The following is a 27,300-nucleotide window of genomic DNA, read 5'->3' on the forward strand; positions in this document are numbered from 1 at the left end:
ACACACACACACACACACACATACACACACACATACACACACACACACACACACACACACACACATACACACACACACACACACACACACACACACACATACACACACACACACACACACACACACACACACACACACACACACACACACACACACACACACACACAAATAATAAATAAAACTATTCGTCTGTAAGGTACAGTTCCGGAATGAAGAACCTGATACAGTCTAGGTAGAGGGGTTACGCTCCTTCCCACCCTTACTGGATGGTGTGTCGTTGTTTGGTCATCTCTCCATCACAAAGACTCAAGCTGATACACAGTAGATCCATGAATACTTTTGCTTCTCACAGTGGGCTGGGAAAATGTCGTTATTATAAAGAAAAAAATAGTTTACCATTCGTTTTTTAGATTATTCTGGGTAACAACACAGGCCAAGGAATTATATGACTTACGTTACATTCCTGAAACCTCACTCATGTTGGTCAAGGGTTCATTCAACCTGATTCACATAGGCGGTATATTATTTTACAATGGTAATTGATATACCAAAACATCAGTTGAGATATTATAATACTGAAGATGACTCTGCTACCTTCCTCAAATGTACGCATATAGTCTACCGATTGTAACCTTTGTTCCCGACAATCGTATGATATTATGTCCGATTACCTCCTGAGAAATTATTCGTATGACAAGTTACTCTCTAACAGATTTTACATATTAGCTCAGGAACATTAAGGATACACCTGGAAAAAAAAATCCAGTAAGCTGAGTTTTTCAGGAAAGTTACATAGAAGCCTTGTAAGTCAAAATCAAATAACATTGTAAACATTTCACCTAAGCTAACCGTATGGGACGAAAAATTCGAGATGGCCACTATCGGCATGGAGCGTGTATATAGCTTAGTGACTATAATTCATACTTTGTCATGTAATATCACCTTTTATGGGTTATAAGGAGTGACAAATCCATTTCTTTTATTATTCTAAGCATTATGTGTAACAGATATACACAGAGAACGTGCTGCAAACGGGAAAAAAATCAGAAACCTGTATTGATAATTTTGCTATTAGTTCAAACTAGAGTATACTTCATCAGAGGTTTTATATTTTTCAGGTTGGATACAGATTGAAGTGTAGAGACAGAAGTATATAGATGGATAGAAGACACCGTGACTGGGACGAGATGGTTGCACAAAAACAGTGTGATATTTGTGATTTTTGTGATAAACTAATCACCTGTGACCGAAGTACCGTCACAGAAAGAGGCCTACCTAGCATATTGAAGATTAGTGCTGATCTGAAGGAAGGACTTGACGAAAAGCTATTATCTAAAGTTTGCCAATTCCGGCTTACAAATGGTGCAAAGAACATTACATCATGCCATCATACATAGAAAAGCGAAAAACGAAGTCACAAGAATCGGAGAGACAAGTGCATAAGAAAATCACGTGCTGATCAGAGGCCACTATCTTTAATATAAAACAACATTGTCTGTGGAGTGAACTTGAATCAACTCAGAACCCTACATGAAATGCTTCTAAAAAAGGAATGACCACAAGACAATGTTCTCCATAAACATGTTGTCATTCAGCTTACTCAGATCTTAAATAATCTTGAACAAGATTTATCTCTGAACAGCAAAACTGGGAAACTACGAAATGAGTACATGGAAATGGTGCGCATTTTCCTGCTGTTCATCCGTGCTGAACGCACTGGTGATTGGGAACTACATCTGTTTTGCATCTCATAGATGGTCCCTGTCCTGCATTCTGGGGGACATGCTGCATACACAATGTGTACTAGACTTTATCAAGACCAGACGAAGCAGCTATCAAGCCTGATGGACAAGGAGCAATATGAGATCTGATGGACAAGGAGCAATATGAGATGCATTGATACTGGACTCGTGGCATATATTTGCGCTCATGCTGATTGTGCAGTCAAATCAGGTGAGGAGGCAGCTGCACATATCACTGGCCTGAATTACGCTGATATTAAGCTCAAAAGGAGTGACAAGGATATATCTATTGATGCTGCAATCTGTACAGCCATTGTCGGTGGCAACGATGTTGAGGTCGACCCCACACTACTCTTCATGCGGGTCACATCTGTGATAAAGAACCGATCAGATGAGGAGAGTCACCTTAAACATGACTTTAGCAAACAGCCACCATCATTATATGACAAGAGTACATTGCGCAAAAACAACAAAAAGGGTCATGCCAGGGTGCTGAAAGCTCCGGTAGTCCCATTATCCACCGAAGTTCTTATGAACCAATACTGTGGATGGAGGACATTTGCTGCAAAATGTGACATGGCCTGTGGACTGTATGTATGGTGATATGTGTGGCAGCTATGTGAATCACGTTATCAATAGCTATGGGAAAGAATGGACTGTCAGCTCTGATGGGTACACGGATCTTACCCTGTCAACCTGTCAGAGTCCTTCAACACTATAGCCTCATTTTCCTGCTGCCAATTGACTGGTCATGATCGTTCAAGATTATTTCTCCACCATGCCTGGGGGGAACACCATCTGCGCTTACACGCATTATCTGGCTTCAGCTTCCTCACTCAGATATTCATTCTTAGATCTTTAGTGGAAAAGTTTTTAGAGAAGGGAAAGAAGTTGTATGCGGCTTTCATGGATTTGGAGAAAGCATACGACAGGGTGGAGAGACAAGGATTTTGGAAAGTGTTAAGAATATATGGAGTAGATGGGAAGTTGTTGAATGCTGTGAAGAGTATGTACGATGGTGCGAAGGCTGCAGTGCGTGTGGATGGTGAACTAAGTGAATTTTTCTCTTTGAAAGTTGGGTTGAAACAGGGATGTGTCATGTCTCCATGGTTATTCAATCTGTACATGGATGGGGTAATACAAGAGGTACAAGGTAGGGTAGTGGATGTTGGAGTGGCCCTGGTGAGAGAGAATAGTGTTTGGAAACTCCCTGTACTGTTGTTTGCAGATGATACTGTGTTGTTGAGTGAAGACGAAGGGGAGCTGCAAGGCTTGGTGGATGAGTTTGGGAGAGTGTGTAAGAAACGGAATCTAAAGGTGAATGTAGGGAAGAGTAAAGTGATGGTCTTTGAGAGAGGTGAAGTCAGTGAATGTACAGCGAGGTTGGATGGTGAGGAATTGGAAAATGTGAGTACGTTTAAGTACTTGGGTAGTGTGATGAGTAAGGATGGAGGTTTGGAGGGTGAAGTGCTTGAAAGGGTACAGCAGGGAAGAAAGGTTGCTGGTTCTTTGAAAGCAGTGATAAGAAACAGGGAAGTGAGCATGGAAATGAAAAAGTTGCTACATGACAGTATTGTGATACCAACTCTAACGTATGGAAGTGAAGCTTGGACGTTGTTGGAAGGACACAATTCAAGAGTGAGACCAGTTGAAATGAGTTATTTAAGAGGAGCCTGTGGAGTCACATGGAGAGATAGGCTGACGAATGAGGATATAAAGGAGCGTTGTGGTGTGGATGTGGATGTGATAGGAAGCGTTATGAGGAACACACTGAGGTGGTTTGGCCATGTGGCGAGGATGGAGGGTGAAAGACTGACGAAGAGAGTGTATGTAAGTGAGGTGGAGGGGGGAAGAGGGAAGGGGAGGCCGAGGATCAGATGGAGGGATGGGGTGGAGAGGTATATGAGAGAGGGGGGTGTGAGTTGGGTGCAGGGCAGTGAAATGGCGGGAGACAGGGCGACTTGGAGGCTATTTGTTTGTGGCCACCCCAAACGGGATTGAGGCGTCTGGCAATAGATAGATAGATAGATAGCTTCCTCACTTGCCTTTGCACTTCTGCAGGGGTAATGGGCTCATCCAGGACAGGGGTGGTGATATTTGCACTGATATCCACCTTTTAATGCTCAGTTGCTCCTGGGGGGTTCAGCACATCCTCAAAATGGACCCTAAATTCCTCATCAGAGTGCTGTCACAGCGATCTGATACTTTAAATTCCCCCTTCAAGTTTCTGGCTCCCCACATCCTTGAATCATCCCCATCCTCTGGCAACCTCTCGCACCTCGCTAATTCTGTACGGTCCGCAGGTCTCTTCGTCCATCCAAGCTGACACTGTTCTCTGTGCTTGCATACAATGCATCTCACAGGCTGCTAGCAAAGCAGTTCAGATTATCATATATTAATCTTGAAATTATTTATGAAAAACTATTGGCAAATAGATCTTTATTGATATTATGAAACTTTAGAGGTTTCCCAACTAGTCTGTGTCTTCCCAAGCAGGGCTGCATGACCTCCCATTGACGTTGCCCTAGCAAGGATGTTATCCAGGTCAACGCCCGTGCTGTTGATTGTAACCGTTATCGGGAAGTGGTCAGATGGGAGGTCACTGCATGGTACCATGGAAATATTGCTCACACATCAAAACAACTGAGGTGACGTAATACATTTATCTAATTCCAAGACCCATGCATCGTGCCTCTGATATGTCTTGTTACCTTAAAAATGCCTGCCAGTGATCTTGAGATATTTGTAACAAGTAAATTATTATCAATACATAATAGTAGGCAGCAAATCAGCATTGTCCTTAGCAACATTAATGGGATCATTTATACCCAAATAGGAATATAAATATGAGCCTAGCACTTCAAAAAGTGGCAATATTAATAGTCTTGCTGAACTTTGTGTTCATGTCTCCAATTGTCATATATCCATCACACACATGTATTTAGATTTTATCTTTTCCTGGATTGCTGCAAATAAATTGTGAGAGTAGTACTGGGAATCGCTTGGTGGGATATAACAAAATACAAACAATAACTTGCCGAAACTGTAACCATATTTGAGCCCTGAGACTCGTATCAACAGCATGCACCATATGAACAATATAATGTCATGCACACACCACCGTCCCTCCTCTGTCAGCCAATCCCACCATTTTGCTCCTGTAGGCTATGTATCCAGGGAATGTCACTGGTAAATCAGTGTTGACTAAATTAGTACTAATCACATAATTCTCGAAAAACAGTTGCAGAACACTAATTTTTATAGTTTGGTACATACTCTATTTTTGTTCCATGATATTCCTCTCTTATTCCTTACTCACTATGGGCTAGTTAGAAAAACATAGGACTCCAGCAATAAATCATCTCGCCATTCCGGTGTGTCGAGGCGGACCACACACACGATATTTTCAGGCTGTTCCTTCTCTGCTTTTTCCGCATCCCACAGCCTCCGCCACTACCTCGTGACACTCAGGTGGACGTCCTTCTTTATTTAGATCTTCTTAAAGCTATCACTCGCTGTCTCTAGACGAATACTGTTCTCCAAAATTCGATTCCCTAGATCCTTGTCCACCAGAGTCAGAAGTATGGGGTGGGTTCTGCTGATTCAGTCGTTGTTGGTTACAAGATAGGGCGAAGCCCTCTCGAGTTTCTCGTCAAGAAGTGGCATTTTCTCACATATGAGCGGACCAACCTGGCCAAAGGATAATGCTTTTGAGAAGCTTATATTTCACCAACAACAGTGCTGATCACTGCGTGGTTTGCACTATATGATGGCCCCAATCTTTAAGATTTATTTTTGACAAGTTTCATCTCACCCGGCGGTACACGTGGCACGTGACACTCGCCAAGTGCAGCATGTCAAAAATCTTCAAAAGCGGGCCACAGGCCGGGCAGTTTGTCGTAAAGGCATGAAATTTGGTAGGTAGATAGTCATCAATATACAGTACTCTGGGCATCCTCGGGGAGTATGGCAACATTTCAATGCTTTCGGATTTAAATGGCCTCCCTCATACCTCTCCGAGAACGATATTTTACTGGTACAGTTTTGCCTGCAGTGCGTCCACCGACATCATCGATACCAATTTGCCTCCAGATGAAACCCAGTTTGTCGCGGTCTGTTACTGCATCTCCCAGAGCCTCGTTCTTGTCCGGCATGCCAGATATGAATAGCTTAGCCTCTCGCTCCTTCCAGTCAACCGCCTCTAGGAACTCTGCTACATGGCAATAACTTGTCCTTCTTTCTCCATTTTGGAGTCCAGCTCGCTGATTCTCTTCTTTACTGCACTATCAGGGCATGACAACATACTTTTGAGTTCATTCATTTCTTTCATTTCTGAGGTAAGCTTCTCAGTAATTACATGAAGTGGTCCATCCTCGTCATTGGATGTCATATTACTGACTATCACAATGTTTCTCAATCTGTTTCACTTCATTCCCAAATTGTAGGGATCTTAACATCCTCGTGGTCCCCCTTCAGTTTTCTCCCAAGCCCATACAAATAATGATGAAAAACTGCTTTGGTGCTCTTCATTTATTTGGATGCTTATAACTATCAATCAGAATGCATATATTGTTACATAGCAGTGGGATGGATGATACTGTTTGCTTTCTGTCAGTCGACTGATTCGAGGTTGAGTCACTGATAACGCACATCCTTCTGGTCCCACATCCAACAGGTTTCTGCTTTTACCTTTTATGTGCAGAAGGGTGGAGAAGCCAGGTTCACATAAATATGTTGTGGAAATGGGAAGAGGATTGTAAGTGCGATTTCACTAACTTTCGGATATGACTGATGCATGGAGCACGAGAACATCGAGATTTTTCTTCATAAAGGTCTCTGGCAGCAGAATCATTCCTGAGGTAAGGGAATTCGTCCTGAACATCATCGGGAATGGCAGCAATATCAAGAGTGTCAGAGAAAGGACTCCTCACGAATTTTCCCTCTTCCTCTTTTAATTCTGGGAAGTATCTTTTGAGCTCACTTTCCATGGATTTCAAGTGCTAAATTATTTTCCTTTTAAATGAGGCTCAAGTAGGTGATCGTCTTCAGTCTCCTCAAGAACAGTTGACAGATTTTCAAACATGGCAGCATTTTCTGTGCTCACTATCCTTTGCCGTTTCTGGAGTTTAGCAAGAAATGCACGCATATAGTCAATGAGGTGAAATACATTTTTTTCCTTGCATTGTAGCTTGAGATTCAGCCTTTTCAGCTGCTCAAAAATATCGGTCAGGCATGCAAGACGTGACTCCCACAACGCTTGGTTGAAGAAACTTAATATATCATCCTTCCCTTTCATTTCCAGGAAAAGTTTAAGTTCTCTCAGAAGCTCAAATACTCTGTTAACAACATTGCCTTTGGACAACCATCACACTTAGGAGTAAAAGAGGAAAGATTCATGCTCTGAATGGACGAGGCGAGAGTTAAGATTTGTTTTCACAAAGTTGACACATTTTATCACTGCCTCCATGGATTTATTTTTATGCAGGTACAAAACGGTAGACCATACAGTGAACCACTTTTGCATTTGGTGCGCCTTCTCTGACATGGTTTTGTAGCCCTACTTTTGATCCCAGCATTGCCGGAGCCACATCAGTAAAGACTCCAGAACAACTTTCCCAGGCTATTCCATTAGCTGGGAAGAAAGAAGTCAACTTTTCCAACACATCTAAAGCTCTTGTGGTAGTTTCAAATTGTGTAGAGAACAGATATGCATTTTGATGTCCTAACAAACACTAGAAACTGCACAAGAACTCACATCAGTTGACTCACCCAACTGTACTGCGAACAGACAACCTGGAGACAATTTAATTTCCTGTATCACTTGTTCGATGATATCAGCTAACATTTCACTAGTTTTTCGTTTTACTGTTTTGCTTGACAAGGAAATCTGCTGAACCTTATGTGCACATGACTCTCCAAGAACTCGTATGACCATACTTAAAGCACATGGCTTAACTATGGTTTCACCAATCATGTGGGCATTTTCTTCCTTGATATTTCAAGGGAAACCTCATATAATGCCTCAACTACACTTAAGTTCTGTTGTTGGAAAACAACACTCCCATCGAATTTCTGTTTTCCCGCACCCTGTTCATGACACTTGAAGAATCTGGGGTTTTTCTCCGCATACTTAGGGTGGATTGTCGTCAGATGATGCTTCAGTTTAGTAAGCCTCATAGAATCATTCCACAGCACTTTCAAACACAACATATGCACTGAGATTTCTTGATGCCATCAGCGAGGATTGATGTAAATCAATAGTTAATGTATTCATCACTGTACTTCCTCATCTTAGCAACTCTAGCATCCATTGCAAATCTATATAAAAAAAATTCAAACAGATAGAAACAGACGAATCATAAATATTAAAATTATGTGGCCACTTGCACGAAACTGAATTAACTCACTACTTTGATTTAAATCAGTGTTGAAAAAAAAAAAAATCTATGTCAAGACATTTTCACTAAACTAGCATGATTTATTTTTATGAAGTCACTGGTTTCCAGTATTTGATATTTTTACAAAACAATATTCCATTCATTTGTTCATTAATTTTGGTGCTAACAAGTTAAAATATGTTTTATTAAAGCAACTTTTCGTTTGACATCACAGTAACTATTAACTTGCTGTGTGCCACAGCTCTAAGTATACGGTCTGCCATGTATGTGCACAAATTGCCACAGCCGGAAATAAACGATCTGCAATTGAAAAATTCGCCCATACCTCTGTAGGGTTGGTACCAACGCTATGACTCACCGATCCCTCTCCCAGGTTGCTCGGGTAGTCATAGCCGTCTCCTCATTCTTACTTTGACAGTGAGTGATCATGTCATGCTGAGGTCTTTCCCAGTATGAGATTGACGATTTTCTGATGGTCCACATTGATGGTGAAAATGATTCACCAGTTGATGATGTTGATAAAGACTATCCAAACACGTTTTTACATGTGTAAAATACTAATTCCAAAATTACGAACATTTACCTGATAAATGCCACTCACTCACATGCATTAATGTGTCCCCACATATCACTATGCTTGGGGACAGTTCCCACATCATCTATGCACCATCCAAGAGTGCCCCAGGGTCATTTGGGATAGTTACCCAAGAAGAAAAAGCCAACCTCCTACCTCAGCACACTGGGTGTCACGGGCAGGCCGAACATTTCTGCCGACAGCCGAGAATAAGTCGACCTCAATCTCGACCTTCTTGGCTTTTTTGAGTACTTTTATGTTTGTTTTCCAAGTTTTCTCATCATTCCTATAGTATCAAGCCAAAAAAAAAAAAAAAAGGTCGAAAATTGGCTGGCGCCACGGCTCCATGGGGGTCCCAAGTTGGCCAGCACATGATGGGTTAAATTCGAGGAACTCTCCACGTGTGGTGGCCGGGTTCTGTTGTAGGCCCTACACATGCAAAGATTATGTACAATCTTGGTTACTCTGTACAAAAACAGTGTGAAGTATCATGTGAAATTGTTAAATGCAGCATTACACTTTCACTAATCATATTAAGTCACTACCGTATCATTTCCACAGTCAAAGACTGAGAGTAAACAGTAAATGCTAATGAAAAAGTAAGAAAAAACAAAAACGTGTCAAATGCAACAAAAGAAACATAACATACCAAATATGATCACGATCATCCAAAAGATGGATAATTATAAGAATGTAGCAAAAATTTAAATAATGTTTGAAGTTTGTAACTGACTTTACATTACATTAAAATTTGACATTGTTTGACACAAATATCAGTTAGAACTGCTAAATCTATCCATCTATTGCCAAATGCCTGAATCCCTTAGGGCTGGGCACAAACAAATCGCCTCCATGTCGCCCTGTCCCCCGCCAATTTCATTGCCCTACTCCCAGTGCACCCCCCTCCCTCACTATTATACCTCTATGCTCCATCCCTCCATCTCATCCTTGGCCTCCACCTCCTTCTTCCTTCCTCCACCTCACTCCCATACACTCTCCTCCTCAGTCTCTTGCTCTCCATCCTCTCCACATGGCCAAATCACCTCAATGTGTTTCTCCCAATGCTTCCTATCACATTCACACCACAATGCTCCTTCACTTCCTCATTTGACTGTCTCTCCATGTGACTCCACATGCTCCTCTCAAATAACACATTGCCACTGCTCTCACTCTTGACTTGTGTCCTTCCAACAAGGCCCAAGCTTCACTTCCATACATTAGACTTGGTATCACAAGACTGTCATGCAGTAACTTTTTCACTTCCATGCTCACTTCCCTGTTTCTTATTACTTCTATCAAAGAACAAGCAACTTTCCTTCCTCTTTGTGTGCTTTCAAGCACTTCACCCTCTAATCTTCCATCCTTACTCGTCACACTACCCAAGAACTTAAAAGCACTCACATTCTCCACTTCCTCCTGATCCAACCTCACTGTACACTTAGTGACTTAATTTCTCACGAAGACAATAACTTTACTTTTCCCTAAATTCACCTTTAGATTCTGTTTCATAAACACTCTCCCAGACTCATCCACCAAGCCTTGCAGCTAACCTTCGTCTTTACATAACAATACAGTATCATCTGCAAACAACAGAACAGGGAATTTCCACTCACTGCCCTCTCTCATTAGGGCAGCTCCAGCATCCACTGCTCTACCTTGAATCTCTTTTATAACCCCATCCATATACAGACTGAACAACCATGGAGACATGACACATCCCTGTTTCAATTGAACCTTCAAATAGAAAAATGCACTCAGTTCACTATCAACAAGCACTGCAGCCCTAGCACCTTCATACATAGTCATTATGGCACTCAACAACTTCCCATTTACTCCATATATTCTTAATATTTTCCACAATCCTTGTCTATTCAACCTGTCAAATACTTTCTCCAGATCCATGAAGGCCACATACAGCTTCTTTCCCTACTCAAGAAACTTTTCCACGTAAGACCAAAGAATGAATATCTGATCTATACAACCTCTTCCCTTCCCAAAACCTCCCTGTACTTCTCCAATTAATTCTTCTGTTATTTCCCTAACTCTGTCAATAAATATCCTAGCATATACTCTTCCTGTTACTCTAAGAAGACAAATGTCCCTATGATTACCGCACACTTCTTTTCCTCGTTTTCCATATTATAATTATATCTGACTTCCAATCATCCGGGACTTTACCTTCCTCCCAGGCCAATCTACACATCTTCCACATCCATTCTACTACTATCTCTCCCCCATACTTCAGCATTTCACCACACACTTCATCAATTCCTGGGGCTTTCCCCATTTCGACTTTCTTCATTGTTTCCACAACTTCCTCCTACTGATTTCTTCATCTCTTCTCACATCCTTCTTTCTCCCAGCCATTCCCCAACCACTTTTACTCGCATTATTTTCATTTTCTAGGACGAATAGGATGGATGGACAGTGTGAAGAGAGCGCTGGATGCGAGAGGGATGTCTGTTGAGCAAGGAAGAGTGGCTGTGCGTGACAGAAATAAATGGAGAGAAATTGTGAATGAATAAATGATGACACAGCCCTGAGGGGATATTCTCACGCATTTGATCTGATTAGCTAGTCAGGTTAGGTGCGAGTAAGGGGATGGGTCTATTATGATGTGGCAGGGGTAAACCAGCTCTGCTGTCGGGCCCTGCTGCTGATGTCACTGATTGCACTACGTAGTTGACCCATGTGTGGTGTGGTGCAGCGAGGATCTGTCCCTTCTCCCCTTTGGGGCTAAGATGCGATTGACTGTGTTTGAATGGATGAGTAAATGGGGAGTGTGTCGTCCTGTCTCGGCTACCTCCCTTTCCATGGAGGAAGCAGCCTAGGTATATGGATAGATAGATAGATGTTCTAAATTCCTTGAAGTATTCTCTCCATCTGCTCACTTTTTCTCCCTTCTCCACTAATTATCTTCCGTGTTTTCTTTCACTTCCCGACGAACTTCTTTAACACCCTCTCTAACTCTTTTTACCTCTTTCCAGAACATTTTCTAACATTCCCTCCACTTTACACTCAAATTCCTTTCAAATTCCTCATCCACTCTCTTCTTACTCTCTCTCTTATGAATCTTTTCCCCCCTCTCTTCCTCTACAAATATAACTCTCTCTCCTGTCAACTTTCTCCACACCCCTAAATCTGCATTGAAATTTGGTTTCGTTAAAGCCAATTGATTGAAATTTAACGACTCACTGTGAATCTTTTTTCAACACCGACTTTATTTCAGATCTTTTGGTGAAAGTGAATCGGTTTAATTTCACCATATACTTTAAACTAATACTTTTTTTTTTTTTTTTTTTTTTTTTTTTTTTTGGGTGCATGTGGCCAACTATAATAAAAGACAAATGAATGAATATGAAAATCAACCAAAATGAGAATACAAACTGAATATGTCAAAGCAAAGACAAATGAATGAAAAAGAAAATGAACGAAAATGAGTTTACAAAGTGAATATGTCAAAGCAAAGACAAATGAATGACAAAGAAAATGAACGAAAATGAGTTTACAAAGTGAATATGTCAAAGCAATATCAAAGGTAGAGGTGTGATATATAGACCATCAGTGAGCTGGGAAGGCAGAGTGGAGGAATACATAACCTATAAAACCGTAAATATATCTGCAGGAAGATAGAAAGAAAGAACAAAAAATCTGGTCATTTTCACAGTTCTAATATCAGTTAAACATCTCGTAATTAACACTAGAAAACTGCACAGAAAGCAGTAGCTATTTCTCACAAAATTTCTTCTGCCGGCGCTAACTGGGATCGTAGCCGAGAGGGAGGTTACAACAGGTAGTGAGGGAGACACAACCGCACCCTGTACACAGTCCTAAGTCTGTTGGAAAAATCCCTTCTGTAGAGGCAAAAAGAAATTTATATATGGTTTACCCATCTAGTTAACTCCTCCATATTGGATACAGTGTCTTGCTACTTAGCCATATTTTTTCTTGCCCACCCATTGGTCCAGCGACCAATATATATATATATATATTTATTTATTTATAAATTATATATACAATCATCATCATGATCATCATCATCAGCCATTACAAGTTCACTGCTGAACAAAGTCCTCCCCCAACCTTCTCCACTTATTCCTTCACTGAGGCCATCTCGGCCACGTTTTCCCGGCAAATTTTCGTCTCATTTCTCCACCTCATGTCTGGCTTTTTTTCTGCTACGCTTACATTCTCTTTGTGTCCAATCAGGCAACCTCTTCCTCCACTGATTTTCGCTTATAACTGCTACATGGCCTGCCCACTTCCATTTCTGTTCTTTTATAACTCCAATAACGTCTTTGACTTTAGTCTGCTCACACTCAAGTTGAACTTTTCCTGTCTCTTAAACATATTCCCAACACTGAGCTTTCCATTGCTCTCTGAGAACGGGTTAGTTTATTTTCCATCGATTTTGTTAGTTTCCAGGTCTCACAACTGTACGTCATAGCTGGGACTATACATTCGTTACATACTTTTCGTTTCATACATATTGGCAAGCTACTTTTCATATATGTCTTTTTGTTTAACAAAACATTTCCATCTAATTGTTCCGCTATCATGGTCTTTCGTTAATTTAAGTATTTCCCCTAAGCAATTGTACTCTTCGACTTATTCAATAATTTCTTCGCTATTCTGATGACGCACTTTGGTGTATGTGGATTAAACACTAATTTTACTCCGGTTCATCTTTACCCACTACTTTTAGACTTCTCAGTTCAGGTTATTTAACATTTTTAACATTTCTTGCAGTGTCTCTGATGTTCCTGAGATTAAGACAATATTATCTGCAAATCTTTAATTGTTTAGCTTTTCTCCATCTATGTTTAATCCTTCTGTTCTCCCAGTCAAGCTTTCTGAATATGCTTTTTAGGCCTCCGGTAAATAATTTTGGTGAAATTGTACCTACCAGACGCACGCCCTTCTCAATCTTAATTTTATTCCGAGTATTTATGTATTTTAACTGTAGCATTTCACTCCTTCTATATGTTTGCGAGCAGTTTTACAATTTTCTCATTAACTCATTGTTCTCACTATGAATTTATAATGGCTATGTGCTCGTATTCAACAAAACCTAACCACAGTGCTTTATTATATTCTGTAGTTTTCTCAGTCAGTTGATTCATTATTTGTAGATTATCAGTATTCGAATACCCACTTCATACTCCTGCCTGCTCACGAGGTTGGTTTTCTTCTAAATATGTTGTTATTCTGTTCGCAAGGACTTTAGTGAGGAGTTTATAATGACCAAAAATAAGCTAATGGGTCAATAGTTACTAAGATTTTTTGAGTATCCTTGTTTGTAAAGTACCACTTAGTGTAGTGGAAATCTGTTTTTAGGGTAGCTCTGCACTGAGTGGCAAGCCAATCAATTTCCTGTAAACAGGAAAGCATTTACAATGCTGGGTGGTTCTAACCTTATAACCAGCCAACATGTGTTCCTTACGTGACAACATGGGAGTTGGCAGAGGGTTAGTGCCCCTCCTCAGAAAACAACTAACTAAAAATACGAACAAGAAGCCTCGGACCAGGACTGACCAAAAGGTGACGACTAAGGACTGAGCAAAGGACATGGTACGGGTAGCTACATGGAATGTAAGGGGTGTAAATGATGAGGTGAAAGAGAGACAGATTGTCCATGTGCCTGAGGATGCGAAAGTGGTTGTATGTGAATGAACTGAAACTAAATGGTGAGGTGAGTGTGAGAGAATGGGAGTATGAGTGGGGTGTATGCGCGGGAGTAGGCGAGAATTAGGAGGCAAAAGAAGGAGTGTGTATTGTTGTGGGTAACAGATGGAAGGAGAGTATAAGAGATTACGGATCAGTTGCCTCAAGGACTGTGTGGGTAAGAATGAAAGTTGGACTACAAATGTGGGCGATTGTGTGTATGTATGCGCCAACGCAAGATTGTGCAAGCAGAGCGAGAGAAGAGTTCTGGACAACTATGGAAGCATGCATGGAAAAGTTTGAAAGGAATGAGAGAGTGCCTTTGACTGAGGACATGAATGGAAAAGTAGGGAATGTGAAGATCAATGGAGTAGTTTGTGAGACGGGTGTGCATGCAGAGATGGATGAGAATGGCAGTGCTTTAATTTACATTTGTGCCAGGAGGGGGTTGGTGATAGCCAGTACCCTCTTCAGACACAAAACGATCCACAGGTAAATGTGGCGAATGATGAGAAGGGTATGGTGAACTGAATGAATGGAAGGCAATGATTGATTAGATGTGTGTGGATGATAGGGTGAGAAGGTGTGTAATGGATGCAAGAGAATATAAAGTTTTCGGGAGTGGACTTGCTGACCACCACTTTGTTGGGTGAGAATCAAGATCCAAATGAAATTAAAAAAATAGAGGACGGTGAGGACAGGAGGAAGTGGTTCATACAAGGAGGATGAAAAGTTTAGAAGAGGATGGAAAAAAGGCAGAATATAAGAGAGCAGTGGAGGAGCGATTGGATAAATATGGATTGGAGCAGATGGGGGACGTGGAAGGTGTGTGCAAGATATTCACAGAAGAAGTCTGTGCAGCATGTGAGGTGGTGTGTGGGGTGAAGAGAAGACGAAAGGGGGTGCACGGAACAGCATGGTGGAATGAAGAGGTGAGGGAGGCCGTGTCACAAAAGAACAAAAGAAGAAAGCATATACTGAGTAGATGAGAAACAGGGGCGTGAAAGGAGTTGTGAGACGGAAGAGAGAGGTATATGTGGACAGGAGGAGAGAGGTGAAAAGATTAGTAAGAGAGAGTAAGAAGGGACTGGGTGAGGAATTTGGAAGGAATTTGAGTGTAAAGTGGAGGGAAGGTAAGAAAATGTTATGGAAAGAGGTATAGATAGTTAGACAGGGTGCCAAAGCAGTTAGCTGGTGAGTGAAAGATAAAAATGGTAGATTACTAGTGGAGAAGGGAGAAAAACTGAGCAGATGGAGAGAACAGTTTAAGGAATTGATGAACATAAAGAATGAAAGTAATGTGAATGTAAATGGCTAGGGAATGGCTGGGAGAAGAAGGGATGTGAGAAGAGAAGAAAAAATCAGTAGGATGGAATTTGTGGAAGCAATGAAGAAAGTTGAAATGGGGAAAGCAACAGGAATTGATGGAGTGTGTGGTGAAAAGCTGAAATATGGGGGAGTGAGAGTGGTAGAAATGATGAGGAAGATGTGCAGATTGGCCTGGAGGGAAGGTGGAGTCCCTGAGGATTGGAAGTCAGGTATAATTATTCCTCTCTACAAAGGAAAAGGGAGAAAAGAAGTATGTGGTCACATTAGTGTAATAGGAAAAATATATGGTAGGATACTTATTGACAGTGTTAGGAACATAACAGGGGAAGTATTGGGGGATGAGCAGGGAGGTTTTAGGAAGGGAAGAGGTTGTGTAGATCAGATATTCATTATTAGATCGTTAGTGGAAAAGTTTCTAGAGAAGGGAAAGACGTATGCGGCCTTCATGGATTTGGAGAAAGCATATGACCGGGTGGATATACATGGATTGTGGAAAGTATTAAGAAAATATGGAGTAGATCGGAAGTTGCTGAATGCCGTGAAAAGTATATATGAGGGTGCTCAGGCTGCAGTGCGTGTGGAGAGTGAACTGAGTGAATTCTTCTGTTTGATGGCTGGATTAAAACAGGGATGTGTCATGTCTCATTGGTTTTTCAGTCTAAATATGGATGAGGTTATAAAAGAGATACAAGGTAGGGCAGTGGATGTTGGAGCAGCCCTAGTGAGCGAGGGCAGTGTTTGGAAACTCCCTGCACTGTTGTTTTCAGATAATATCAAGTTGTTAAGTGAACTCGAAGGGGAGCTGCAAGACTTGATGGATGAGATTGGTAGAGTGTGTAACCAACGGAATCTAAAGGTGAATGTAGGGAAAAGTATAGTTATGGTCTTCGAGAGAAGTAAAGTCACTGAATGTACAGTGAGGTTGGATGAGGAGGAAATGGAAAATGTGAGTGCATTTATGTACTAGCGTAGTGTGATTAGTAAGGGTGAAAGTTCAGAGGGTGAAGTGCTTGAAAGGGTACAACAAAGAAGAAAGGTTGCTGGTTCCTTGAAAGCTGTGAGAAAAAACAGGGAGGTGAGCATGGAAGTGAAAAAGTTACTACATTACAGTATTGTGATACCAGTTCCAACGTATGGAAGTGAAGCTTAAACCCTGTTGGAGGGACAGAAGTCAAGAGTGAGAGCAGTGAAAATGAGTTATTTGACAGGAGCATGTGAAGTCACATGGAGAGACAGTCTGACAAATGAGGAAGTGAAGAAGTGTTGTTGTGTGGATGTGGATGTGATAGGAAGCGTTAGGAGAAACACATTGAGGTAGCTTAGCCATGAGGAGAGGATGGAGAGTGAGAGACTGACGAGGAGAGTGTAAGGGTCTTCATGGATTATATATATATATATATATATATATATATATATATATATATATATATATATATATGCAAAAATTGGGAAGTCGAGCTATGGAGAATCATGTATGGCAAAATTTGGAGTGGGAGAAAGGAATGAAAGAAGAGAAATGCTGGTAAATTTTGCTAAAATGTTTAACATGAGAATAATGAACACATTCTTTCACAAAAGAACAGGGAGAAAGTGGACCTGGAGAAGCCCAAATGGAGAAATAAAGAATGAAATCGACTTCATTATAGCAGATAAGAATAACACGATCACGAATGTCACAGTGTTCAACAAAGTAAATATAGGTAGTGATCATAGAACGGTGGGTTGCACAGCCAGATTCAATTTCAAAAATGAAAGATGATTAAAGATAAAAAGATATGTCCAATAATAGTAAACGAAAACAAAGCAGCCTTTCAGTTGGAAATAAGGAACAGATTTCAGGCTCAAAGTAATGCTGAATGTGACATTGATGAGCTGAACGACAGACTAACAAAAATGCTAAGAGAATCAGTGGAGGTTGTAGGAAAACCTAATACAACCAAAGCCAATAAATATTAAGAAAAGACACTCGAGCTTATGACGAAACGAAAGGAAATGAAAGTAAAAGCAAAGCAAGACGAATAGAACAAGTGGAATTAAAGAAGCTTATCAACAAACGAAAAAGAGAAGAAAAAAGAAAGAGAAACATGGATCAGATCAAAGAAACCACCAAAAATGGAAAAAGTCTGAAGCAGGTCCGAAGTAAAATGGCACTAGGAAAGCAACAAATGACATCACTGAAAGAAAAAAACGGTGAAATCATTAAATGCAGAGATAAGATGGTGAAGAGAGTTGAAGAATATTACACAGAACTGTATGCATCAAAGACGGTAGTACCGATAGATAGCTAACTTTTCAGATGACACAAGTGAAATACCTGAGGTAACACCAGACGAAGTAAATATTTGTCTTAAACGTATGAAAAAAGGGAAGGCTCCGGGAGAAGATGGAATAGTAACAGATTTACTGTTGGATGCAGGAGCAGAAGTACAAAATAGGCTTTCTCCCTTATTTAACCACTGTATAAAACAAGAAAATTCACAAAACATGGTGTAATACAATAGTTATTTTACTCTACAAAAAAGGTGACTCAAAAGATCTTAGGAACTATCGACCCATTAGCTTATTATCAGTCATTTACAAACTCTTCACGTAAGTCCTTACGAACAGAATAACAATTTTGGAGGAAAACCAACCTCGGAAACAGGCAGGATTCCGAAGCGGGTATTCGACCATTGATCATCTACATACAATGAATCAGCTAACTGAGAAAACTACAGAATATAATAAACCACTGTGCTTAGGTTTTGTTGATTACGAGAAGGCTTTCGACTCGGTGAGGCACATGGAAATTATAATTTCACTGCGAGAACAAGGAGTGAATGCGAATATTGTAAACCTGCTCGAAAACATATATAAAGAAGGAACTCCTACAGTTAAATTACATATGGACTCGGAAAAATTACGATTGAGAAAGGCGTGCTTTAGACAGATACAGTTTCACCCAAATTATTTACAGCATGCCTAGAAAGTATTTCCAGAAAGCTAGACTGGGAAAACAAAGCAGTGAACATAGATGAAGAAAAGCTAAACCATTTAAGATTTGCAGATGACATTATCCTAATCTCAGAAACAGCGGAGACATCGCAAGAAATGTTAAATGACCTAAACAGAGAAAGTCTGAAAGTACAACTGAAGAAGAACCGGAGTAAAACAAATGTTTAATCCACAAACACCAAAGAGTGCCATCAGAATAAGTGATGAAATTCTTGAAGAAGTGAGTACAACTACTTGGGACAAATACTAAAATTTACGAAAGATCATGATAGCGAATAAAAAGATGCATTACAGTTAGATAGAATGCTTCCGGTAAACATAGAGACATTATGAAAAGTAGCTTGCCAGTTTGTATTTTTTTTTTTTATGCGAGGAAGAAGGAACCAAAGGCCATGAGCCCGCAATAACAGTTCCCTTCAAGAGAAAAACAAAATACAAGAGAGAGCCAAATTCAAGATCCATTCATTTCGAGATGCCTAGACACACTGCGTTTGAAAGACTGGAGATCATAGGCATCAGGAAATACAGACAGAGGGAAACAGTTCCAGAGCTGACCTGTTGCATAAATGAAGGACTGGGAGTAACGGTTAACTCTTGCATTAGAGAGTTGGACGGAAAAGGGATGAGAGTTTGCTGCTAGACGGGTGCTACGCGCCCGTCGTAGAGGTGGAGGAATGCATGCAGACGGTTCATAGGAGAAATGACGTATGATTGTGAGACCTGGAAACTGACAAAATCAATGGAAAATAAATTAATCCGTTCTCAGAGAGCAATGGAAAGGTCAATGTTGGGAATATCTTTAAAAGACAGGAAAAGAACAGCTTGGGTGAGAGAGCACACTAAAGTCAAAGATATTATAGAGGTTATAAAAGAACAGAAATGGAGGTGGGCAGGCCATATAGCAAGAATAAGGGATAACCGATGGAGCAAGAGGCTGAGTGACTGGACACCAAGAGATTGTAAGCGTAGCAGAAAAAGGACAGACAGGACATGGAGAGATGAAGTAAAAAAAATTTGCAGGGAAAAAGTGGCAAAGATTGGCTCAGTCAAGGAATTTGTGGAAAAAGTTGGGGGAGGCCTTTGTTCAGCAGTGGACTAGTTATGGCTGATAATCATGATGAAAATATATATATATATATATATATATATATATATATATATATATATATATATATATATATATATATATATATATATAATCTCATCTCATCAGCCGTTTGAGTGTCCACTGCAGGACCGGCCTATCCCGACCAAAGTGGAGACGATACAGCCAATGTAATTTCTACCAAGTGGCTTAGGCTGTATGGCAGAGACTGTGTGTAGCATGAGAAGTGCTTGTAAGTGTAATTGTTGTGTTGTAATGGCTTTGGATGTGTGTGTAGTCTGTGAACCAAGTGCAATCGGCCCGCGCAAGCAGACTCGGTGCAAGCATACTTTTACAGTATGCGACACTGGTTCATCCACAGCACCTCTTGTGTCCGCCAATGCAGTATGTGACCTGAAGAACGCTCCCAAAGTTTATTACCCTGGCGGGGCGCGAACCCTCTTTCTTCAGTGTACGAAAATGCACACTTTACCACTGTACCACAGAGGCTCCAATATATATATATATATATATATATATATATATATATATATATATATATATATTAGGGTTATATCTTTTTTATTTTTTCAAGCAAAGATAGCCTGTATCATAAATAGACGAACTTTTGTTTAAAAACAAAGAAAAAATCGCTTATTCCTCTCAGTTTAAAAAAAAAGTCAGACCCAAATAAAACAATGGATTACCCTATATTTAACGTTACCATACGCAAGTTTTATCACGTTCTTAATCTTCATAAGGATTTTTTTTTTTTTAATACTGTAGACTTGCACAGAAGATTTTAGAACTGTGTAGAACTTTTTAGAACAGTTTGTAACGTTCTAGTATGGTTTAGCATTGTTTAGAACATTCTTGAATAATCTTAATGTTATAAAAAACAGGATGCACTTTTCAGCATCCAACAGTTATCTTTGCAGTTTGCAGGTGAACAATCAGCAAAATAATTGCTTAGTGTGTTACTGTTATATACAGTGTCAAATATATATTTTTTTCCGGATAAGCATGATGTTGCAGAAAAGAAGTGAAAATATTGTACAGAAGAACAAGGATGTCTGGACCACTAATTTGGTGTGGTTCCAGTAGTCACATAGACGAGGAGGAATTGTGCCTTTAGAAGAATCTTCATCACAAGAAAAATGCAGGATGCCAAACCAAATGTAAGTTGTGTGACGTTAACAGTTTCTTGGTACAAAAATCAAATTAAGAAAAGAACGAATAGCCGAAATTTCCAAAGAAGTTACAAAATTATGCAAGAATAAATTGAACTTTCAGCATGTATCAGATAAGCAATAGAAGCAAAACTTGTCAAGGTGCTAAAATCTTACAATGAATGTGTCAAGAAGGGAAAATATAATGCCCTACATAAAATTTTTGATATCACAAAAGCAAATGGTCAGTGGGTATGCACTGAAGATAAACAACTCTACCACCTACAAGTGAAAAACAAAGGAGAATTGGGGTAATCAACAGGTCAAGTTGCAAGTAAGGAAACCATTCACCCTTCAAATAGACGAAAACTGCCCAATGAACTAGATCGCAGTTTGTTAATGGAACAGAAGATATCCTTGATAAGTCTGGGTGGAGAGATGACACGAAGTTTTTGTACCCTTTACTGTAACACGAGTGTTTAGATTCCTTGGAGAAAAAGGGCATTTTCCTTTGATTAACTTTCACGAAATTCAAAATATCAGTAATGCGACGTGGAATTCAAGAGCAATTCTCGCTATTCGTGCATTCATTCTTATACCTACAACAAGGAAGACTTTGAATAAGATATGCAGATTCATTTCGTACGAATGGGCAGAGTACTGGTTTACTAATCAGATGTACAATGAAAATGACTTTAAGAACTTATCAGAAACATTGAAACCTTACAAAAAAAACACTAAACTCATTCCCGAATCACTGGAAACAGGAGCCATCCTTACTCAAGATACCAAGAAGTAATCAATGTGCAGAATGTGCAATCAAAGTGATGCAGGAACTTTATGCTGCCTGCAGAAACAATGCCAAACTACAACTTATATTTATTCGAGGTAATAAACAGTGATTTTATATATTAATGCATTTGTATAAACTGTTTTTTTTTTATATTACACTTGTTAATATACACTTGCAAAAACCGAACTTTTTTATTTAGTGGTGAACTTCTTGTAAAACTAAGAGGGATAAGGGCTTTATTCTTTGTTTTTAAGCAAATGTTCATCGACTTGAGGTACCAAAACATAAGGTTATAAAAAAGTTATAACCCTAATATATATATATATATATATATATATATATATATACCTAGGCTGCTTCCCCCAAGGAAAGGGAGGTATACGAGACAGGACTACACACTCCCCAATTACTCATCCATTCAAACACGTTCATTCGCATCTTAGCCGCAAGGGGAGAACGGACAGATCCTCACCGCGTCACACCGCACAAGGGTCAACTGCGCAATGTAATCAGTGATCCGCAGCAGGGCCCGACAGCAGAGCTGGTTTACCCCTGCCACATCATAACAGACCCATCCCCTTACCCGCACCTGACCTGACTAGCTGATCAGACCAAATGCGGGAGAGTATCCCCTCAGGGCTGCGTCATCACTTATTCATTGACAATTTCTCTCCATTTATTTCTGTCATGCACAGCCACTCTTCCTTGCTCAACAGACATCCCTCTCGCATCCAGTGCTCTCTTCACACTGTCCATCCATCCTATTCATGGTCTTCTTCTCAGCCTTACACCTCTAACATCAGACCTAGTTATCTTTTTCACCAATCGCTCATTATCCATTCTCTCCATATGCCCAAACCATCGCAACACCCTCTGCTCAACTCTACCAGCCATCTCCCGAACAACTCCAGTTCTCCTTCGCACTTCATCATTTCGCACTCGATCCATACGCGTCACTCCACACATACTCCTCAGACACCTCATCTCCATTACATTCAAACTTTTCCTCTCTGCTACACCCATATTCCATGTTTCAGCCCCATGTAACTCAGTCGGTACCACAACACCCTCATACAACCTTCTCTTTACATCCATTCTATGCGAACGACATCTAAACACTTTTTTCATTAATCCCAGCACCTTTCCTACTTCATTTATTCTAAACTTCACTTCTGCATCTATTCTTCCATCCACAGCAACATGTGACCCTAGATATTTAAAACACTCTACCTCCTTAAGCAACTCGCCATTCAAAGCTATATTCATCCCCCTACCATCTATCAACCTCGTACACTTCATCATTTTACTCTTATTCTCATTTACTTTCAATTTCCTCCTTTCACACACCCGTCCAAACTCCTCTACCAACTGTCTCAACCTCTCCTCTGAATCAGCCACCAGTGCAGTATCATCTGCAAACAGCAGCTGCTTCAGATTCCACTCTCCACCATGAACATTCACCAGACTCAGACCTCCACCTAAAAACTCTTGCATTCACCTCCCTTACAACACCATCCATGTAAATATTAAACAACCATGGCGACATCACACATCCCTGTCGCAGCCCCACTCTCACAGGAAACCAGTCACTCACAGCATTTCCCACTCTTACACACGCTCTACTATTTACATAAAAACTTTTTACCCCTTTTAGTAACCTACCATCAAGTCCATACAATCTTAAAACAGTCCACAAAGCCTCCCTATCAATTCTATCATACGCTTTCTCTAAATCCATGAATGCCCAAAACACATCCTTGCCTTTCGCTAAATACTTTTCACACACTTGTCTCACAGCAAACACTTGATCCACGCATCCCCTCCCTCTCCTAAAGCCACATTGCTCTCACCAATCACTCCCTCTGTACCCTCTCTAACTCTCATAATTAACACTACCATAAACCTTACCTACAACACTCAACAGACTTATACCCCTAAAGCTAGTACATTCATACTTATCACCCTTGCCTTTATACAATGGGACCACACAAGCACTTGCCCAGTCAATTGGCACCATACCTTTCACAAAGCACATATTCAACAATCTTACTAACCAGTCAACAATGGTCACTCCACCACCTTTCAGGCATTCCACAGCACACCCATCCATACCTGCAGCTTTCCCTGTTTTCATCTCCTTTACTGCCTTCTCCACTTCCTCCTTCGTGATCAAAGAATCACTCAACTCTCCCAACACATTTACTCCTTGCACCCTTCCATCTGCCACAATCTCAGCCACCCTTTCCTCCTCTACATTTAACAATCTTTCAAAATACTCTCCCCATCTCTTCCTTACTGCATCCATCTCAATTAACATCCTTCCATCCTCTGCTTTTACTCGTTCTTCCTTCACAGACTCTCCCTTTCGCACCCTTTTCACCTCCTTCCAAAACATATTCTTATTCTGTTGAAAATTCTCTGACAGTCGCCTACCCCACCTCTCATCTGCTGCCACTTTAGCGTCATGCACAGCCCTTCTCGCCCTATTCCTCTTTTCCTTATACCTTTCATATGACACCTCATCCTTCCTCTGCAGCCACACTTCATATGCACGTCTCTTCTCAGCCACAGCCATACTTACTTCCTCGCACCACCATTCACTTCCTTTTCTTACACCACCACCCACACGTCTCACACCACACACCTCTTCTGCATGCCCCACCACAGCACTCTTAAACAACTGCCATTCCTCCTCCACACTGCCATTTTCCTGATCTTTCAGTGCATTCCACTCATCTTTCAATTTCTCCTGATACTCTACCTTTTTCTCTTTTTTATCCAACTCACTCATTTTCAAAACCTCCTTGCCACACCTAACCCTCCTAGCTCTCACCCATCTCTTACCTACTCTTAACTTTCCCTCCACCAGGTAGTGGTCAGACATACCTCCACCCTCCCCTCTCAGAACTCTCACATCCAACAATCTTCCTATTACATTCCTAGACACAACCACATAGTCCATCAAAGCTCTATCAACAACCCTTCCACCCTCCTGTCTCACCCATGTATACTTATAAATATCTTTCTTCTCAAACAGCGTATTTCCAATCACCATCTCTCGCTCAACACACATCGCTATCATTCGTTCCCGATTTTCGTTTCTTCCAGGCACACCATGCACACCTTCAACTGCTACATTTCCCACTCTAGCATTCAGATCTCCCATCATTACCACATTCACATTCGCTCCAAAACTCTGCAGACACTCATCAACATCATTCCAGAAAGACTCCCTCTCTTCTTCATCCCTTTCACTACCAGGCCCATATGCACTCACAAACACCCACAACTCACGTTCAAATTTCGCTTTCACCCACATCAGTCTCGATGACACCTCCCTCCATTCAATCACACACTGCTGTACTTCCAGACTCACTAACAAGGCCACACCTTCTCTTGCCCTTCCTCTATCAACACCTGACAATCTTCCATTCACACTTCCAAACATAGACTCACCCTTCCCTTTCATCTTCGTTTCACTCAAAGCTAACACATCCAACTTTCTTCTCACAAACATTCTTCCAATCTCCTCCCTTTTACCCTCAATCGTACTACATCCATGCACATTCATAGACCCAATCTTCAGGGTACGGGGATAACTCAATCCTCCATCCCTTTCTCTGGCCTGTCTCTTTTTAGGGACTAACAAACAGAGGAGGGGGTCCCTAGTCCCCTCACCCTGTCCCTTTTAGTCGCCTTTTACGACACGCAGGGAATACAATGGCAGTATTCTTCCTAACACAACCTGGCCGCAGAGTAGTAGTAGCACCCCATAGTGCAGCCAGATTGTGTCCCCCCGCCACAGGGGGGGGGACACAATATATATATATATACATTATATATATATATATATATATATATATATATATATATATATATATATATCTCCTCCCTGGGGAAGGGGGGATAGAATACTTCCCCAGTATTCCCTGCTTGTCGTAAGAGGCGACTAAAAGGGACACTTTTATCCACATTCTGTTTGTTCTCTTTCTTTCCCTTGTACTTTGTCTGTCCAAACCCTCTGCATTTTACTTTCATTTAGTTAATTTTCTCTCCCCACTGTCTGGTTCCTGCGAGCCACTGGCATTGGCACCATAGTAAAATATTTTTCTGCCTAAGAAATCTTAATGAACTCTGGTGACGAAGCAATGTCCCTCAGTTCCGTGCAGCCCTTAAGTGGGCAGGGGGTGCTAAGAATCCCACGGTGTAAAGATAAGTTTATACATCCAAAAAGAACCTTAAGAATAGGAAACTGCAATGTTCAAACTCTCAGTCAAGCTGGTAAAATGGAAGAACTTATTTCAGTGTTCAAGGAATACAAGATGGATATTTGTGCTCTTACAGAAACGAGGTTGCGTGGAGCTGATAAAATGAATTTGGAAGATGGTATTACTATGTTGGTTTCTGGTAGGAGTGATGGAAATAATTACCAAGGAGTAGGCCTACTGCTGAGAAGAGATGCTTGTAAGGCAGTATGTGAGTTTGAACCAACTAATGAGCGCTTGTTTTATGCTCATTTAAAATCTGACCATGGTAATATCAGTATGGTTGTAGGGTACGCTCCGACAAATGAGGCTGCTGATGAAAATGAAGGATGACTTTTGTGTGAAGCTGCAGGATGTAGTGAATAGAGTGGGAAGACATGATGTGTTAGTTTGCATTGGTGATTTTAATGCGATTGTTGGCAGTAGTAGGGATGGCTTTGAAGATTGTATGGGTAAGGAGGGTGTTGGTATAAGAAACGAAAATGGGGTGCGGTTTGGAAGTTTTTGTTTGGCAAATGACCTTATAATTGGTTGAACTATCTTTGAGCATAGAACAATACATGAGCCTACATGGATTTCACCATGTGGTAAATACTGTAACCAGATTGACCACACTGCAATTAGCAAATGCCATAGGAGTTATTTGCAAGATATTTGCGTAAGGAGGGGGGCAGATATAGGTAGTGACCATCAACTTGTTGTGTCAAAGATTAAAATAAAACTTAAGAGAAACGTTAATGGTAATTGTACAGCAGGTAATGGTTATGATTTTGATGAGCTGAGAAGTGATGAGAGCGCGAGGGAGAAGTTTCGGTGGGAATGTAGGAACAGGTTTCTAGTCCTGCAGGCGTTGAAGGAATCTGAAAACAATGATATTAATGAAATGTGGAGAGAGGTAAAAAGGTTTTGCATGAGAGTGCTAAGGTTACTATTACGAAAAATATAAAAGCGAGAAGGAAAAAGTGGATGTCAGATGAAACATGGAATGCAATTCAGAAACGGAAAGAGGCTAAGTTAATAAGAGAAGAACAACCTGTTGATGGCCAGGTAGTTGAAGTACTTAGAGCAAAGTACGGGAGTTTACACTCTGAAGTAAAAAGACTCGTTAGACGTGATAAGAGGAGGCTATATGATGAAAAGGCAACAGAGACAGAAATTAAATTAAGTAAAAATGACGGTCAGAGCACAAGAGCAGCGTATCAGGCCATAAAGGAGTTAACTAGGACTGAAAAGAGAAGGAAGGAAATACCTGTACGAGATAGAAATGGTAATCTGATGACTAAAGATT

The sequence above is a fragment of the Coenobita brevimanus genome, chromosome 40 (genome assembly GCF_032717465.1).
Source record: "Coenobita brevimanus isolate Jiangsu-jjx chromosome 40, ASM3271746v2, whole genome shotgun sequence".
NCBI lineage: Eukaryota > Metazoa > Arthropoda > Malacostraca > Decapoda > Coenobitidae > Coenobita > Coenobita brevimanus.